We start from the raw sequence: 4,965 nt of genomic DNA on the forward strand, positions 1-4,965 counted from the left end.
GGCCACACAAAGTTTGGCTTTCCTGGGAATGTCACCCCAGAGCAAGTTTGCAGAAGTGGCAAACCCAGCCAGCGCTGCAGCCCGGCATAATTAAGCAGCATTTTCATTCACGTCATCCCCTGGCTTTGGCTTGGCTTTTATTATAGTCATTACAAAGACAGATATTACTTTTGGATTGACTCACTTGATGGGTTGATCAGCACTTTATTGTAGCCTCCAGTTATAGCACTTTTTATGGCATCCAGAAGAACTTAACCATTAGCACACTATTAGAAAGAACACTGGCAGCTGATTAAGTTGCTGAAGGTCAAAGACATTTTTCTTAATTGCTCCATGTGTGCTCCCTCCTCCTCCTCCCCCTCCAACAGAGCTGGAGGGAGATTATTCTCTTTTAATAATAAAGTCCCAGAGCCATACCCTGGATTTGCCATCAAATCCCCAGGGAGAGGGCTATTCACCATCCTAAATCTTGTCTAAACTGTTATGGCCTCGCTGCTGAAATGAAGTCTTGGATGTTTTCATGACGTGTATGAAACTAAAAAAAGCCATCGGGGTGACTTATTGGACTCGTTAACACAGATTGCAAATAATGGGCTAATGGGGTCCTAATGAAAGGGAGAGATGTGCTGAAGGGAGGTGCCTGTGTTTGGAGGGAGAGGGGAGATGATTTTCCAGCCTCTGTGGGCTCTCAGGACCCCTGGTTGTGGTTGTTCCCCTCTGTGCTCCTTGTCTGAGCAACACACACCCTGAGAGCCCCTTGCAGGGGCCTAAAGGGGCTCCAGGAGAGCTGGAGAGGGATTTGGAACAAGGGCTGGAGAGACAGGACACAGGGAATGGCTTCCCAGTGCCAGAGGGCAGGGAGAGATGGGATAGTGGGAAGGAATCCTCCTCATTGTGGTTGATGCCAGCACAGCCCCGTCACAGGCAAGAAGAGATCCCAGAGTTCACCAAAGTCTTTCCAATCAGCCTTGTCATCCTCTCCTCTGGAATGCAGCCCTTCAGGTGTTTTCCCACTAACTCACAGGGAAAGCTGCTCAGCGAGGAAGGTGTTCCTACCCCGTGCTCCAGGCTACACCAGCTGTGCACTGAGCTGTGTCTCCAGCCTGCTCCTCATGCGCCACAGGAATGGGAATTTAGCTCGGCCAGTGGCACCTTCCCTCCTGTCACCACCACAGCTGGGGGGACAGGGAGCTTGTTTAAATCAGAAAACAAGCAGCTTTCCCCTCTCTGCTCCTCGTCTCAGCTGCACAAACCCTCTGGGATCAGAGCAGGGTGTGAAAGGGAGGGTAACACCTTCCTGAGAGAGCAGATATGAGGGATAAATTGTTCCCTGTGAGGGAACAGCTTACCCAGAGAAGCTGTGGCTGCCCCAGCCCTGGAAGTGTCCAAGGCCAGGTTGGACAGGGCTTGGAGCAACCTGTGCTGGTGGAAGGTGTCCCTGCCCAGGGCAGGGGTGGAACAAGGTGAGCTTTAAGATCCCTTCCAACCCAAACTGTTCTGGCATTCTAGGATTCTATGATTCCATGACTCTGTGACCTGCACCACTTGCAAACAAATCCACACTGTGAGCCTGGAAAAGCAGCCATGAGCCTAGTGCTCCTGGAGAGTTCAGCGGCTCATGGGGCTTCATCTTTTAGCTCTGGACCCATCTGAAGTCACTGCCTGATCAGAAACATCTTTCCTCCTTTTTCCTGAGCTGGATTTCTACCAGCTTAGTTTTCCCATGGGAGTTTAGTCAGTGCTGGAGGGGAAAGGCAGGATGAGGTTCAACCTCTCCACTTGGAGCAGCTTTTCCCCAGGGGTGTCAGTGAACAGCTTCACCTTTGCAGGGGAACCTGATGGAGAAGTGCTTTGGGGAGGAACAAACTGTTTCCTCTGGACAAGGGAGTGGCTGGAAGGGCTCCCCAAAAGGTCTTGCAGAAGTCAGGCAGGTGAGAGACACCCAGCTGCTCATCCACGAGCAGGGGTGAGGCTGAGGAAAGGACTTCCAACAGGCTCCCAGGCAGGGCCAGAGGGAGGTGTGGCAGATGGAGATGTCCTTCACCAGCAGTTCTATGCCAGCTCCACCTGCCTTGGCTTTCCCACCAATTCCTTGCAAAGGAAGTGATTAAGGGGGAAACGACCTCATTCTCATGGAAGAGATTTCAGTGTTTTACACTTCACTGTTGCCTGGATCAGATAAGACAGGCTGTGGTTGGTTACTGTGATGCCCAGCCCTGGGAATGACATCCAAAGAGCCTGTGGCTTTCCTTGTCCCCTAGCCAGCAGATCCTGAAGATGTGGGATGCACTGACCACAGACACCTCACAACCTTTAGCAGAAGGTGTGGATTTTGGAGCTGACACTCAGTGGGGAATCTACTTTTTTCTCTTTGCATCCAACTCCAGGCAACCAGACCAGTCAGAGACGGGGAACTGGACCCAGAGACACCATCTGGCAACTTCAAACACGGAAGTTACATCAAGCCCTCCATTTCCTTGGCTAAAACTGCCCATGGACACATGTCAGATCCTGCCAGAGTCTGTGGAAGCCAAACCACAGGGAGCTGCCCAGCCTTGGCCCAAGGGACTGGAGAACCTCTCGGTGGTTGGAGGGCACTGAGAAGCTCCCACTCCACTGGACTGTGGTATTCTGAGTTTGGCTTTCCAGCACAAGCTCAAGGAGGTTTTTCCCATGAAAAAGACCTCCTGCAGAATCTCTGCCCCTGGTGCCTTTAGTGCTGCCTTAATTCCCATGTGGCAGTGACAGATCTCTGGGAGAGATGGAATCCTGGAGCTCACAGGGAAGGGTTTATCCCTGACATCTAATCTAAACCTCTCTCTCTCTTTCAGTTTGAAGCCATTCCCCCTTGTCCTGTCACTGCAGTTCTGATGAACAGTCCCTCTGTGGCTTCCCTGGAGCCCCTTCAGATACTGGAAGGTGCTCTGAGGTTTCCACACAACCTTCTCTTCTCCAGGCTGAACACTCCAACTTTCTCAGCCTGTGATTTCGTAAGGCCCAGCTCTTCCCCAGAGGGATCCAGACCAAAAACCATTCAAAATTATAAAATTCCAGGCAGAAAATCTCCTCTCAGAGCAGATACCTGCCCTGGACAGCTGCTTCTCTCCATGGAGGCTTCTAAAGGCTGGCCTTGAAAAGCCATCACCCATCCATCACTCCAACCATCCTTGTATTTTATGTCAACACATCTCCTCCCAAGCAGAACCCAACGGAATGCTGATTGCCTGATGAGGACAGAACTGTCCCAGGGTGCAGAAGGGAGCTTTGCTGCCTGTGGGCCATCTAGGAAGGGCTTTTTTTCAGGAACTCCTGAAAAAATTCCAGAGTCACATGCAGGGAGCAAGAGGTCCCCTTTCATGGGCATTGTCGAGCATAAAAGGGACTGTTTGATCAAAAAGCTGTCACCTGTACTTAGAACTGGCTGTGGAGGTTGCCTGATTTCCTGCATTCTCCCCTGAAATGAAGTTTTATTATTCTGTTCTTTCCTGTTGCGTGTGAGAATTTATAAAACACACCTCCTCCAACCTTCTCCAGCTGATCTTTGTCAGTGGATTCAACAGCCTCGAGAATAAGCACAATCCTCTCTCATCCCTTTTCACCCTAATTAAGATGCTCTTCAGCATCTCCTTTCTCCTCTTCCCTCGGGTGGTACCTAATTAGGCCTTCTAATTAAAGCTGCACCCCAAGGGCTTTGCACAGATGCTGGGATCAGTCCAGGCACCACCACGGAGTTCCTGCCAGGCTCAGGTTGTCCCTCAGCGCTTGGTGGGGCTGAGGGGCTTTGTAGAACATCCCTGGCAAGGAGTTCTGCTCAGGTTCTGTGATCAGGACTTTCCTGGATGTCTGGCCTGTGGCATTTGTAAGCTGGTTTTCCAGACACGTTGACTTTCAGTATTTCCTCCTGTGGAACCCACCAGTGAGTCCAAAGGTTCCTCACATTGAATTTGGGGAACCTGCCTTGGAATATTTTCCATCATTCATCCCTATGTCAAATTTTTCTCTATTAATTGGTCTTAGGGCCCCCAAAAAGCAACAACTCACCCACAATGATTAGTTCCAATTTTCTCTCTCCCTGTTTGGATGTCTTTTTTCAAGCCTGTAGAAAGGCTGGAAAGTATTTTTTATGGTCCTACCTCCAGCAAATATGATGCTTCTCACACCCCAAACAGGGATGTTTGTTCTCTGGGACCAAGGGCTGACCAAGTCAGAGTTCCTTTGTGACTTAAGAAAGATAAAAAATAGGCTGAGCCCAGGGTTTGCTCAACAGACACTCCAGATAGCAGGGAAATCTTTCCTGGGAAGTTCATGAATGTCCAACAACTCAGCCTCCTCATTCCCACCACCTGAAATCAGTCCAAGCAGGACATCATGGGAATTACCTCCAAACAAGCAAAATCCTCAGGCCTGTTCTGGAGCTGGGCTGAGCAGAGGAGGGGAGGATTGCACCTCACAGGTTGTATATAAGAAACTGCAGTGTTTCATTGTTTACCTGTAATTCAAGGCCCTCCTGATCGTGGACCTTTATCATAAAATCCACAGACACAGTGACTGCCACAGAAGCCTCGAAAGGAATCTCGTTCTCACACCCAGTCACAGGGGGAGGTTGGGCCAGGGGAGATGCAGCTCAGCCAGGAAAGGCAGGGGGGAAGGAGGGGCTGCAGGTCTGTGCAGGAAACCAGCAGAGAAATCACAGTCACAGAATCTCCTGAGCTGGAAGGGACCCCAAGGATCATCCAGTCCCACCCCTGGCCCTGCACACACACCCCAACAATCCCTCCCTGTCCCTCAGAGCGTTGTCCAAAGCCTCCTGCAGCTCTGGCAGCCTTGGGGCTGTGCCCACTGCCCTGGGGAGCCTGTTCAGTGCCCAACCAGCCTGGGGGGGAAGAACCTTGCCCTGAGATCCACCCTGAGCCTGCCCTGACACAGCTCCAGCCATTCCCTGGGGGCTGTCCCTGCTCCCCCCAG

At 51.2% G+C, this 4,965-nt stretch overlaps 1 long non-coding RNA gene across 1 annotated transcript in view; it reads right to left on the minus strand.

The window, feature by feature from the left end:
• LOC114070336 overlaps positions 1 to 4,965 on the minus strand; it is a 13,907-nt gene that overhangs the window by 6,479 nt on the left and 2,463 nt on the right. The window lies entirely within an intron of this gene.

Source organism: Empidonax traillii, unplaced genomic scaffold (genome assembly GCF_003031625.1).
Source record: "Empidonax traillii isolate 1590-97213 ecotype Southwest subspecies unplaced genomic scaffold, ASM303162v1 scaffold1522:size149019, whole genome shotgun sequence".
NCBI lineage: Eukaryota > Metazoa > Chordata > Aves > Passeriformes > Tyrannidae > Empidonax > Empidonax traillii.